This window comes from Dromiciops gliroides, chromosome 5 (assembly GCF_019393635.1).
Source record: "Dromiciops gliroides isolate mDroGli1 chromosome 5, mDroGli1.pri, whole genome shotgun sequence".
Taxonomy (NCBI): Eukaryota; Metazoa; Chordata; class Mammalia; order Microbiotheria; family Microbiotheriidae; genus Dromiciops; species Dromiciops gliroides.
The window spans coordinates 33,348,641-33,364,008 of record NC_057865.1 but is presented as its reverse complement, the minus strand read 5'-3'; positions in this window follow the sequence as shown (position 1 = coordinate 33,364,008).

Below are 15,368 nucleotides of genomic sequence, written 5' to 3'. Positions count from 1 at the left end.
ACTAGCAGTGTGACCCTGGGGCAAGTAAACTTCATCTCTATGCCTCAATTTTTTCTCATCTGTAAAATGAGCTGGAGAAGGCAATGACAAACCACTTCCAACAAGTACTAGGGAGGATGGCTTGGGATATAGGGGTTTTCTTTAAGGAGCCCAAGGTTACCATCATGTTCAGAAAGTGGAAGGAGTTAGGAAAGGGAACATTAGGATGAAGGACCCAATTTGTGTTAACTGCAGAGTCAGAGTTACTGAGGGCACAGTGGATTGGATGAACACCAGCTAATTTGTCAGAGGATTCTGTAGAACTGGGACAAAATAGGAATTTAGTTTCTACTCAGTGATCTGAAAGCCAAGTATTTGCTGCCCAATGAAGAAGATATGGACTGGGCGGGAGGGTGGGTGTGGGGTGGGGTTGGAGGATGACGAAATGAACTGGGCTGAGTCCGACCTTGTCACTACTTTCTTCAGAAAGCTCCAGTGGCTCCTTGGTACTTTAGGATCAAATACAAACTCTTCTGTTGGACACATAAAGCCCTTCAGGATGTGGATACGTCAACCTTGTCAGAGTTATTCCATGTTATTCCCTGTCACATACTCCACAATTTAGCCAAACCGGCCTCCCTACTGTTCGACCTCCAACATTTTGCATTCCTAGAATATACACCTTCATCTCGACCTCTTAGAATCCCTAGCTTCCTTTGAAACATGGTTTAAACACTATCTCTTCAAAAGGACCTTTCTTGGACCCACTACCTTATTGTTAGTACCACCCTTCTTATCTCCCATGTTTACTTTGTATATATTTGGACTTTACTTGCATAAGTGCAAGGGAGAGGTGATTGGTATTTTATTCCATCAAGTCATCCACCTCATTAAGATAAGTGATAGATGATCACAATCAATCCACTTGACCCACCATAGGTGTTAGACTAAGTTGGGAAGGCTTTTCACCTGGAATGATGCTGCACAAGATTGTGTCTGAACTACCTTGTTCTGGGATGCTACACTCATTGGTGAGAGTAGGAGCTGGCATAAGGATACTCAGACTTAGATGGGCTACATAAATATTTTGGTTTTCCTCTGGAAAGGATAGTTTTAATTTCTTTATAACACTAACAAGTAAGCATACTATGAGGCCACATAGTAAGTGCCTTAGTAAATTGTTTGTTGATTGATCTCAGCATCTGGCAACTGTATTACAGAAGTAAAAGGAGCAGGATCTTTCTAATCTTTGAGAAGGAAGGATCATCTCCTCTTCACAATGAGGAAGCAGTAGAAGACTTGTAGAAGGTCCTAGGGCATAAGGACTTATGGAATTGGAAAGGGAGAGAAAGCATGGATAATTGCTTTCTCCATTCTGGAGAAGGACCCACAGAGATCAGCTCACAGAGCCACTGAGCTATTGAAATAGATTATGGACGAAGAGCTGAATACTCCAACGAGTACAACTGTGATTTTTTTTAGTCAGAATAAATTAATTCAAAAGCATTTATTATTTATTGTTTGTGTTACTGTACACAGACTGTGCTAGGCATTTGTGATTACAAAGCCCCCAAATAAATCATCCCTGCCCTCAAGGAGCTTACATTCTACTGGTTCATCCTGCAGGCATTTATTAAGCACCTACTACATGCCAAACATTGTACTAGGCACTGGGGATAGAAAGACACACATGAAACAATTAGTGAGGGAGAGCTAGGTGGTTGCAGTGGATAAAACACTGGCCTTGGATTAAGGAGGACCTGAGTTCAAATCCAGCCTCAGACATTTGACACTTACTAGCTGTGTGACCCTGGGCAAGTCACTTAAACCCTCATTGATCCTGCAACCCCCCCCAAAAACAAAACAAAACAAAAAAAAGAAACAAAACAATCCCTGTCTTCAAGATGGCTTATACTTTTTCAGAAGACAACACATACATAAATAAGTATATATCAGATGCAGGGTGTTCTAAAAATCTCAGTGAAATTTTAAGCTGTAATAGTTTAAAACTCTATGATGACAAGAACACATTTGCGATATCCTGCATACAAACATGTTTCTATAAACATACATTATTTTATTACATATATGCAAATGTATGTGTGTGTATGTATTATATATTATATATGTATATATATATATATATATATAAAATCAGAGAGAGAGAGGGAGAGGGAGAGGAGGGCGAGCTTTTATCTGCCTTGCCAATCTGTAAACTCCTGGCTGGAGCTTCCAATTTGTAAAGGGTTTTTTAAAAAGTCCCCCAGGTTTGTTAAGCTCCATATGGGCCGATCTGACAGGGTTTATTGATAAGAATAAATTTAGAAATAAACACAAAGAAAAGCAAGAAATACGACCTGTGAACTCTCCTAGCTTTCTCCTTGTCTTTTCCTCCTGTCTCCTCTGTTGGTCGACCTGTGTGTGTGGCTGGCTGCTGCCACCACTGCTGCCACCATCCCCCTCTCCCTAGCTCTCTGCTTGCCCTGTAGTGGCCTTCTGCACTTCCTCGCCTCTCCCTCCCTCCCTCACGTCTTGTCTACTGCCTGCCTGTGTCTCCATGTCTTCTTTCTTGGTAGCACTCTCTCCTCTGCTCTACATCTTCTCTTTAAAATACCCTTCTCTCCCAGGAAACCCACACCCGGCCCCCAAGCTAATTTGCAGGCACCCTCAGGGCTGCACCCAAGGCAGGCTGGGGCATGGAGCCTCTGTGCGCACCCTTGCTTGGTGGAGGGTCCCAGGGTGTGCCAGGTTTTTTGTATATATCCCCTCTGGGTGAAGGAAGCCAGGGTGTGATGCGCCCGAGGCTTGTGTGCCCGGGGCGGAGGAAACCGGGTGCGCCTGAGGCTTTCTAATTTTCTAATTTTAGCCAAAGGTTCGGTCCCAAATCGCAATCGATTCTTTATAAACTTGGGTGGGAGGTCACTGGCAGTTGGGGGGAAATCAGGAAAGGCTTCATGTAGAATGTATCATTTAAGAAGATTTTTCAAGGTAACAAGGGATTTTAAGAGATGGAGATGATTCAGGGCCTGGACATGGTAACTAGTGCAAAGATAGAGATAGGAGGTGGAATATCACATGTGAGGGCAGCAGAGAGGCAAGTGTGGCTGAGCCCCAGGGTGTGAAAAGGAGAATAATATGTAAGAAGGTCAGAAGGGTAGGTATGAGCGAGTTTGTGTAGGGCTTTAAAAGCCAAACAGAGAAGATTAAATTTGATCTTTCAAGGGATTAGGAAATGATTGGAGTTTTTGAGGTGATGAAGGCCTATACTTGGGTGGTGGCTATGGGAAGAGAGATGAGAGGGATGTGAGAGATGTTTAGGTAGGAATGGCAAACTTTGGCAATTGATTGGATATACATGGAGGAGGAGGAGTATGAGACCAGGGTAATGGCAAATTTGCAAATCTTGGTGTTTGGAAGAATAGCGGTGCTCTTGACAGAAACAAGGAAGTTTCAAAGATGGGTGGGTTTGAGGAAGGAAAGACAGTAAGTTCAGTTTGGGATGAGTGAGTTTGAGATGTCTTTCAGACATCCAGGTTTAAATATCAAATCAAAATTTCCAGCAGTTGGAAGTATTCCAGAAATAGAATTAGGCCCACTGATTTCATACCTAAAATACAAGGTTACCTGGAAATAAGTTTAGCACCCTCTTGTGACTTCATTGACCAGAAACCTTAGGGATGCTATTGCTGCTTTAAACAGGTTAAGGAAAAACCCTGATATATTAATAACTATTTTATGAATTTTATATAAAATGATATTTCTGTACTCAGTCCTCAGTAGGCTCAGAATTAAGACGTGAATTACACGAGCTTACTGAGCCTTAAAAAGACAAACATGTGAACATTTATGTGGGGATTCAGAGAGCCATAAGTTATTGGGAAATTATCATTCCAATCCTGAACCTGCAAAAGTTGGGTGTCCCTGAATGACAGTCTGTAGGAAACGAATCAATAAATGGTGTCCAAAATGTCAGAGAGAATGGCATGAAATGGGAAGACTTTAGACAATCTACAAGACTTGGCACAGGAGGGACAGAGTTTAAATTTGACTTAGAAAATAAATAAGTCAGCTGCTTTAATCCCTCAGCATTACATATCATCCAGGCTGTAGACTCCGTAAAGGTCACACAATCGATACAGTTGGCATTACCAAAGGTAGGATACAGAAAAGAGATCTCATTCCTTGTATTTGCTTTTTGCTTTCTAGCATGCACAGGTGAGAAAGAGAATAGCAGTAGGCTGAGCCAAAGAACTTTCAAGGCTGTGGTGGGGTGCTAGTGATCTGGACCTTAATGGAGAAATGTAACCAAGTGAGATGGGAATGAGGAAAACCTCAGATTATGCTTACTTGCATTTTTCAGGGAAAAAGGTTCAATATTTTGAATTTGCACCTGATCCTTTGTAAAACTCATTGAGAAGCTTGGGTGGCCCAGGGCATCATATTTTTCCTACTTAGCAAGGTGGAGAAGTCCAAAAAATCATATTCTGGCACCTCATATTTTTGTTTTATAGTCTTTTTTTTTTCTAGAAAGCTCAGAACATCTTAGAACAGGAAAAAATGAGAGGAACACGGTGAGACTCATTCATGTCTCCTGTAAATAGGAGACAAAAGATATCCACCTGTGATTCCAGGTACTAATGCAACTAGAGTGGATGGGTCTCTTGAGCTCAGGAATTCTGAGCTGCAGTAGACTATGTCTGTTGGGTGTCTGCAATAAGTCTAGCATTTACATTGTGAGCCTTTTGAAGCAAGATGTGGGAGCCCAAGGAGGGCTAAGCTAGCCCAAATAAAAAGTAATAAATGGAGCAAGCCAATGCTCTTATGCTGATCAGAGTGATCAGAGACCCATGAGCAGCCCTTGAACTTCCAACCTGGGTGAGATAGGGAGACCCAGTATTAAAAAACATAGGAGAGAAGAGGAAATTAATGATACTGTCAGAGCGCTCTCATATAAAGGAGATGGTAGATATAAAATTCCTCTGAAAACTATAAAGTAGTATGCAAATTTGAGCTGTTAATAGAATTACATCTACTGGACTAATAAGTTTGCAAGAGGACAAAGAGTCCTCATGTTTTTCATTTTCTTTGGAACGTGGGGGAGAAGGGAGAAAATGATGGAATAGAATATGATGAGAACAGCTCATTAAGTAATAGGATAGGGTGGCAAGAAAAAATCCCAATCATGCAAAAGCTTAACAATAGTTATGTCTTACTTTCCAACAAGAGAAACCCACCAGGAGGCTGATTTGTACAAAATTAAAATAAGAAACCAGATTTCTCCCTTCTCATTCCTAGTTGTTCCCAGACATTACATGCCTCAATCTCCATCCAAAAAGACTTCTATTACTAATGCAGAATGAAATAAATGGAACCAGAAGAATAATAGATATGACTACAGCAATAGCTATATTTTTAAAAAGTGAAATTCCAAACAATTGAAAAATCAATTATGATCCCAGAGAAAAGGTGATGAAATATAGCCCCTTCCTCTTGGCAAGGAGGTTGGAGATTACTAGGATAAAATATTGTCTACAATTTTAGATCCAGTTACAGCATCGGGTGATTTCGCTACTCTATTTTTCCTTACTCCAAGGGAGGGTTCAATTCTTTTTTTTTTTTTTTTGGTGGGGCATTGAGGGTTAAGTGATTTGCCTAGGGTCACACAGCTAGTGTCAACCGTGTGAGGTCAAATTTGAACTCGGGTCCTCTTGAATCCAGGCCCAATGCTATAACCACTGTGCCAACTAGCTGCCCCCGAGAGTTCAATTCTAATGGTTGGATTGGTGTTAGGCAAGATAAGGCTAGCTCCAGAAATGGCTACATTTGAAAAGCAAAGGGATATCTATAAAACATTTTAATTCAGCAAAAAATCTTCTACTTAATGAATTAATGTAAAAGGATTTATTAACTTCCCATTATGTGCCAAATACTGTGCTAAGTATTGGACATACAAATAGATAGGTAAGATAGTCTGGCTCTCCAAGAGCTGACCTTCTATTAATGGGAGACAATATATAGTTAGGAAGTTTTAGCTGTAAGTTGGATGGAAAAATCCCATGGTCCTTAGAATGCAGAGGCAAAACCCGTGATCATGTATCAGATCATTCAAGGCATTTCCTCTGATAAAACTATACCTGTTTCTGATTAAACCATTTGACAGTGCCAAGGTTTTTAGTCATATGACCTTGCTTTTCCGGGTCTCTGGGATCTGTGCCTGTTGGGTTGGAAGGAGTTGTAGAACTGGCAGAGGTAGCTACCATGTAGCTACTCCACAAGCATTGATTCCCTGAGTAATGGCTGCAGAATCTGGTAGAGAAGCAAGGCCTTATGGTTTGGGGTGATGCTATTCATGAGGTTTAGGGTCCTGGGACATTTCCATCAGGATCTGAGAGGGTGTGGTTGAGGTAGTGGTGGTTTGACTCATCTGGCACATGCTACCTCTTTTATGATTCTCAGACTCCCTTGATGCTTCAATCAATCAATGTATTTTACTGCAGTGGCATTATCATTTTCTTTTTTTAGTATGTAAATTTATTTTAAAATTTTTTACTCTCCCCAGAGATAGCTACCATTAGACAAAAATAGATGTATATATGTATGTGTGTGTTGTGTATGTACATTAATATATATGTATATATGTAAAATTATTCTATACATACTTCTATGTGAACGTTTTTTCTTTATTATAAATACCCAAATTAACTATAAAGGATCTATGAAGAAAGATGCTATCTGTGTCCAGAGAAAGAACTAATAATAGAAGTGCACATGATCACTTTCTTACTCTCTTTTCATTCCTCCCTGAATAAGAGCCAGTGGCACACATTTTCATGACTTCCTGGACAAAGGTTTTGATTACCCAAGAAACAATGAAGTACAAAATAGGGACCCTCTGCATAAAGTTCTAGGTTGCTCTAGAATCAAATGGATGGAGTGGGATGAGTTAGGGAAAGAGACTCTGGGTACTAGAAGAAATGACAGATATTTGGGTCTGGTCCAAAGGTTTTAGGATTGCATCTTCATGTTTGAGTCCAAAAGGAAAAAAAGTTTCACTCACTGCTCTAAGAATGGCTTTTCCTTAGCTGAATTCTGATTAATTGTAATGACCAATGTTCAGAAATAGAGGATGAAAGACACTACCCTCCTCTTTGTGCAGAAGTGGAAGATTGTGGGTATAAGAATTCTGCATCCTGAATGCTGAAATGGTCATTGTATCAATTGCTTTTCCTGTTATGATGGAAGGCTCAGTAGGAGAAGGATAGTGACAAATGATTGTGGTATAAAAAATTATAAAAGTTAAAAAAGCCTGTATATGTGTTTCCTCTTAACATGCCCAGCCAAATCTAGAGGCTGAGAAGGGTAGATGTGGAGTATAGAAAAGGGGGTATTGTCTCAGTACATGCCATCAGAGTATCTGAACCTTTTCCCAAGAGGAGGCATTTAAAATAGATAATCTCTGTTTGAAATTCTCACCTGACATCTCAGATTCTGAATCTAACTTTATGGAAAAAAATTCAATTTCTAAGTGTAATAAGGAGTCTTAGAATTGGTGTTTTTGTTTTATCTAAGTAGTACCTGTGTGATACTCCCCAGCTGAACAAACTGACCTTGGGACAAATATCCCAGAGTTCTGGTCCCAGTGGCAGCCATATGCAAATTCAGCAATGTTCCAGCGGGCCAGCAGACAGCTAACAAGGATCTGTCAAGATAAGAGTTTGCAGCTCGGAAGGTGTTGGTGTTCTGTGTTCACAGCTTTGACAAAGGGCCCAACCCAGTTTTGATTTTTGGGCTCCTCAGGGGCTTTGCTAAAGGCTGTGTCATCACTGCCATATCGGAATTTGCTCCCAAAGGCAGAATGAGAAATTTGCCTATAGCATATGGTTTTGCAACCTAGTTTCTTATTCCACCCATCTCCTCTTCTTCCCCCCCTCCATTCTGGCCCACTTCCAACTGAATGGAAAAGGAACCTTTTATCCATTTTTTTAGAGCTAACCTCCTCCAAGATGCCACTGCAATCTCCTTGTCAATGATGACTTTCCCCTATGGATCTCACACTGTACTTTGTCAGAGTGTTCTAATAGTTCCATCCTATCAGACTGTGTATTTTAATTTTAATTTTAGGTTTCTATCTTATGGGTTGAGATAGCATTATGAATGATACACCAAGTCAAGGCTATCATTAGGTTAGGGCACAAATATATATCTGCAGAGTGCCAGGGAAAGTTCATTGTTCAATTCAGTGTTCAGTCTTTTTTTAGTTGTGGCTGACTCTTTGTGACTCCATTTTAGGTTTTCTCAGAAAAGATACTGGAGTGGTTGGCCATTTCCTTCTCCAGCTCTTTTTACAGATGAGGAACTGAGACAAACAGGGCTAAGTGACTTGCTCAGGGTCACACAGCTAGTAAGTGTTTGAGGGAAGAGAAATCTTCTTGACTCCAGACCAGGAACTCGATCTACTGTGCCATCTAGCTGCCCTGAAAAGTGCATTAAAAGGCTCCAAAACAAAATGGAAAAAAATATGGACCAGTCATGTGGCAAGAGATGGGGATTACCAGTGGAAACCTGTGTGTCACATTATTGTCTTTGCAATGCCAAGAGAAATAGAGGATACCTTTAGTATCTTGAGTTGACTGCTTATGGTGAACTTATAGGAGGGCACAAAAAATGGACAGGATGGGTAGGCAAGGATGGCTTGTGATCTGCATCATCTATACTCATGGGATCATGGAAACACCTTGAATATTGATGTGTGTGATCCAATTCTGGTATAATTTTTTTTTTGTGGGGCAATGAGGGTTAAGTGACTTGCCCAGGGTCACACAGTTAGTGTCAAGTGTCTAAGGCCGGATTTGAACTCAGATCTTCTTGAATCCAGGGCCGGTGTTTTATCCACTGTGTTATCTAGCTGCCCCCCAAATTCTAGTATAATTCAAAGATTGTTTTTGACTTATCTTCCAATAGACTGTAAGCTTTATGAGGACAGGAACTTTGTCTTATCTAATGTATCTTCTTTTGTGCCTAGTATAGTGTTTTGCACATGGAGGATAATAATTTTTTGTTGAATGAATGAGAGAACCCGATTTTACAAAGGTTGTATTCTTGTTTGCTGTGGCTTTCATTATGGTACTTTATTGAAGGAGACCACTGAGAGATATGAGAATTTCAGGGCTCTCAATTCCACAGAGGAGCGATAGCTTCCCTCCATCTCTTAACAAAAGGGGAGGTTAATGGAAAATAAATGTTACTTATAATTCACTCAAGTGAAATCTTTACAGAATCAGTTTATTTGCCAATCACTTTGAACCAAGGGGCTCTTCAGAGCCTCCTCTGAGGGAACTTTGTCTAAGCCCTACTGCAGCTTTGTCAAGTATCTTTCAAGGACAAACTTCCTCCCTAAAGGTTTTCTCAGCTGCAGTGACTGTCTTGTCTAGGGATTGGATTCTGATTAATTTAACTTCAGCTTTCTTGCTGCTCCAGTGGATTCCAAATTTGTCATGGAATTGTTTTTTTTAAAAATTCTACTGGGATATTTCAAGCAAGAAGCTGGATGGAATACAATGGGTTTTGCATTTTTTATTAGGGAGATTTTTTTTGGGGGGGATGGCAGAGGCTGCTGCTTTCTGCTTTGATAAAAAAGAAAAAAATGAAATATCATGGCACACTTCCAGACATTCCCCCAGCTTTTACACAATTTGGGCTATTTGGGGGAGCTGGTTCTGATTTAGGGTGACCCAGATAACAGATGGAGATTGTGCAGATGGCTGCAATGAGCAAATTCAGCCAGCAGGGAGCGGTAGCCTACCAGAAACAAGCGCCATCTGTCCTACATCTTCTATGAGCAGCCAGGGCGCTGGATTGATGTAGACAGCTGGGGATGAACTCCATGGAAGCTCTTTTCAGCCGTGCACTTTCGGGAACTCGTGAATTTTATCTCTGCTTTCCAGTTCTTAGCTCAGAAAGACTTTAAGTTCTTTGTACTGAATTTTCAACCCTAAACGTGAAAGTTCTTCCTTTTGGTAGCAGAGTGTGAAGGAGAAGGAGGAAATCTCTTTTTTTTGGAAGTGTGTGTGTGTGTGTGTGTGGGGGATGGTGAGGGAATGCAGGAGGAATGTTGGGAAATTTAGATATAAGATGGGTTGGTCTTCAGGTTAGAACAAACTGGAGAGGCAGTGTGATACAATAGCATTGTTGTTGGTCAGTAGATCTGGGTTAGAATCCTGCCTCTGACACTTATTACCTGTATGACCTTAGCTAAGTTACTTCACCTTCCTGGTCCCCTGTTTCCTCTGAAAGATGAGGGGCTTTAATGAGATGATTTCAGATTCCATCCAGCTAGATGGAGATCTATGATCCTTTCATCTTATGAATACTTTAATGGTGACAGAATCAGTTGTGGGTCATAAGATTTAGTGCTTGATAAAACCTTAGAGTCAGACATGGCCGAAAGGACTCAACAACACACAACAGAACCTTAGAAGACATCTAGCCCAGCTACAGGTAAGGAAACTGAAGTCTCAGGAACTGAAGTGACTTTTCTGAGATCCTGAAGGTAGTTAAGGAGTGCACTGTAATTGATCCTTCAGAATAATTTGAAAAGACATTGGATATTTGTTTTTAGCTTGGAATTTGGTTTTCTCTTTTTCCTCTTTGAAGTCCTGTCTGCTGTATCTTACATCTTTTTACTCTTTGCCCAGTGTTGATTCTCTAGATACCCTAAATATAAAGGCTAAAGAGAGTAACAGCTCTCTACAGGACATTGATGTAGAACTGGAAGGTATCTTGGAGACCATCTAATCCAACCTCATTTTATATGTGAAACAAATGAGGTCCATGGAGGTTAAATGACTTGCCTAAGGTCACATGGGTAGAAAGAGTTGGAGGCAGGATTCCAACCCACGTTCAAACTGGACCTAGACAACGTATTTTGAAGGAACTATTGGTAAGATGTTAATGTTCTAGATTTGGAGTGACTAGAGAGTACTACTTACTTATGGGATCTTGGGAAAGTTACAACCTCCTGGGCCTCAGTTTCCCCATCTCTAAAACCAAAGGATGAGACTAGATGTTTTCTAGGGTCAATCAACAAACATTTATTAAATGCCTGCTATAAGCCAGACATAATACTAAGGACTGGGGTTATAAAAAAGGCAAAACAGATCATGTTCTCAAGGAACTCATATTCTACTTGGGGAGACAATATGCAAAGAACAATGTACAAACAAGATCTATAAAGGAAAAATTGAGGGTAGCTTTAGAGAGCAGGTACTAGCATCAAGGGGAATTGGGAAAAGCTTTTTGTAGAAGATGAGATTTTAGCTGGGATTTGAAGGAATCTAGGGAGGCAAGAAGATGCACATGAGAAGGGAGAGAATTCTAGTTATGGGGGAGAACCAATGAGAATGCCTGGAGTCAGAAGATGATTATCTTGTTTGAGGAATTGCATGGAGGCCAGTCTCACTGTATTACTGTTCAGTGGGGGATTAAGGTATAAGAAGACCCCAAATATAGAAAGGGGTAAATTTATGAAGGGCTTTGAAAGTCAAACAGAGGATTTGTATTAACTTTGTCGTGGAGATGGGGGGAGGATGGAATTATTGATATGGAGATGACGTGGTAAGACCTGTGCTTTAGGAAGTGATGGGGGGTAGGGTGGGGAATGATGAGGGAATGGCATTATAGGGCCTGCATTTGATAGTGGGATAGATAATCAGGGAATCCTGGATGTGAGCTGGAAGGGACATAAGGAGCTAACTAATCAGTATCCCTCATTGAAAGGATTTGTTCAAGGTCACATGACTGTTTGATATGTAGTATTCCTACCTAAAAATGAGAATAGTGAGATTAATACTTATTTCTCACTTCTTTTGGGTGGGGAGTCAGACTATGATTTCATTGATACAAAGAAGTACCATTGAGGGAACTCCCCCACCAGAGCAGGTCATCAAATATTCTACCATTTATAGCTTAGAGAATTGTTGGAAAATTAAGTGACTTCCCCTGGGTCATAAAACAGGTATGTGTCAGAAACAAGACTCGAACACAGATTTTTGTGACTCTGAAGTCCAGTCTTCAGCCATTATGCCAAGATGCCTCACACTCTCTTGCCCTACAGGGATAAAAATCCATATTCATTGATTACAAGATTAGGACTGGTTTGGGGATCTCTGGCTCCCATTCAGCTAACTATAATGGTAAATCCAGGATGCTGTTGCATGATACAGCTGAATATATAAGGGACATTATATGTTTCCTTCCAACTCCAAATCCTATAATTGGGAAATAGTTCTGTTTCTGATAGAACAGAATATTGTGCATCTGGAATCTAGAACTGGAAGGAAGCTCAGAGGCTTTCTGGATCACATTCTTCTTTTAAGGGATTTGTCCAAGGTCACCTGACTTTGAAAAATCCTTTAACTACTGGGTGTTTTGTTTATGCACATTGAGAGAATGGCTCTGAACCTTGGAAAGCACACAGACTTATCCAGTACAAACAATTGCTCGTGGGATTGTAGAAGAAGAAATAAACCACGTGGGAATGTTAAAGGACACCAATGATGAACCAATTTTCTGGTTGAGAGGGAGGGATCACTGACTAGACATTGTGTCAAACTGGGGACATATCCTGCTTTGACTTGAGTTCAGAAGGTGAAAGCCATGAAAGTGGTAGTAAGCGTGGGGAAGAGCAATGGTGTCACTGAGAGCTGGCAAGGCAGAATGTAGTGAGCACTGGTATAGCCTGTAATGATTTCATAGATGAAGCTCTGCCCTCCACAGCTGAAAACTATCCCCCATCACTGGAGAAAGGGAGCCAATTGCCATTTCTTGAGGATTTTCGTGATTCTCCCAGCTGCTAACCTCCCTTCCCCCATTATCCTATATTTATTTCATTGGTTTTTTAAAAACCTTTAGAGATGTTGTTGTTCTTCATTCTTGTAGAGGACTATGACATTGGGGTGATGTCATGACTTGCAGTGAATTCGGCTCTAAGTGAGGTTGGGCTCTGTGAAACCATCAGTCTCACCCTCTCCTCTAGAACCATTTGGGTCCAGTAGCAAGTTGTATATCAGGATGACTGGAGATGGCCCCAGGTTAAGTGACTTGCCCACTGTCCCACAGGTAGTAAATGTCTGAGGTGAGATTTGAACTCGGGTCCTCCCAACTTCAGGGCCAGTGATCTATCTACTGTAATGCCTAGGTGCCCCAAAGATTTTTAGAAAAGTGCTACCATAAGAACATTTGGTCCAAAACATCACCCCTTCTCCCTGCCCTGAAGAAGCCTGTATTCTCCCACCAGTATATATAGAGTCTAGAGGAAAGTAAGCTTAACCTTAGAAAGTACACGTATCAAGCAGGTAATTTACAGCTTTTGGCTGCTGGAGGTCTTTTTACCCTATTTTCTTGTAAAGTTCCCCTTAAGCATGGCAAATATGCATCCAGCTGACACTGTCTTTGGGGGATGAGAAATGGGGAGTCAGAAATCCTTTAGACACCACAAATCTCACAAGGTATTTCTGTGGCCAAAGAAGGTGGGGAAAGACTTATGTTGACTTTGTGTATATATAAGGTCATCTTTGTGCTGCTTGAAAGCCCAGATTCAGGGTATGTTGAAGCAGTTGGAGTTGAGTGAGGTTCAAAGTGTGTTCCACATATAGCCAGATCTACCCATCTGATTCTACCAACTGAGTTTATTGCCAATCCCCCCGTGTGTGAAAGGAGGGCTCCCCAACTGGTGGTGTACCAGGATCTGACACTGTCAAAGATTTATTTGAGGTTCTGACTCCTTGAAATAGAATTAGCCCATAGAAAGTTTATCTATCACTCACTCACCTTTGAGTATGAATTGCTTTAGCTAACCCAGTTATTTCTTTTGTGACTGGCATCTTGCTGAGATGCAGGAATGATCATTTTAATTGGGAGAGAGAGCGTTTAAGTGACTTGTTCAAAGTCACAAAGCTAGTTTAGTTAACAGCAGAGCTATGACTGAACTCAAGTCCTTAGGCTCCAAATCCAGTTCTTTCCATGGCACCATGTTGCCTAATTATCTCTTCATGTTTATTTGTTTTAACTCCCTACCTTAGCAAGCTAATGACTTGCCTTTCCAGAATGTGTGGGAAAGTAGAATAAGCCCTTGATTTTGAATCAGAGGATTTGGGTTCAGATGCTTGCTTTGATATTAGCTGTGTGATATTGGGTAGGGCACTTCCCCTCTCTGGGTCTCGGTTTCCTTCTCTGTAAAATGAGTGACTATGTTGATCTCTTAACTCCTTTCTAGCCACATTTTAGGAAGGACATTGATACTCTAGAGAGGTTCTAAAGGGGAATGGCCAGAAAATTGAGCAGACTATAGACATTCTTACATAATAAATCATTGCAAGGACTGATGGGTATTTGTTTGTTTGTTTACCATGGAGAAGAGGAGACTTTGGAACAGATTTATCTGAATTTTGAAGGATGGATTATAAGATTTATTATTACTGTTTTTGTTATTATTACCACCACCACCACCATCACGACCACCACTAGTACTACTACTTTCTTTCTTTTTTTTTTTTGCGGGGCAATGAGGGTTAAATGACTTTCCCAGGGTCACACAGCTAGTATCAAGTATCTGAGGCCAGATTTGAACTCAGGTCCTTCTGAATCCAGGGCCAGTGCTTTATCCACTGCACCACCTAGCTGTCCCACTACTACTTTCAAAATGTTGCCATGTCTTGTTTTACATCGCCTCACCTTCTGGGTATTCCACTCCATATTTCCTATTCAAAAACGGAGCAAAATAATTCACAAAAATAGCCAAGATATCCACTGAATCTGATAGAATAGGTAGAGTTTGCACACCTGTGGACTCCTCATCTGTCTAATGGAAAGAAGGAACTTCATTTTCTTATCTCTTCTTTGGGGACAAGTTTGGTCATTATTAATAGCATTATTACATTGTTATCACATAGCATTCCATTTATTGTTGTTTGATTTCATAGTACAGGGTTTGGCATTTAAAATTATATGTGGTCCCAAGTTTGGGGAAAATTAGCTGGGATTTCTAATATATTGCTCCTTATAAATTAGAAGCTTTAGCACCATTTTGGGGGTATTAAGATTTATTAAAGTATATTAGATATTAGTAAAGAGAGATAGCACATGGCTCAGAAAGTTAGGAAAGCCCTACATACCTAGGATAGAATAGAGAAAGGTACTGCCACCACCTCCAAGTCTCAGGTCAAAAGAGGAAGTCTGTATGCCTCTGTGAGCGGAAGCTTCCTGCGGGTCTGGACAAGAGACGGTCCCTACACACTGTGCCAAGTTAATTGGCCAGCATCACCCAAACCCATTGGTTCACTGGACTTTTGAGGGTGGTCCATGAGCAGAATGTGCTGAGGTCAGAGCTCAGA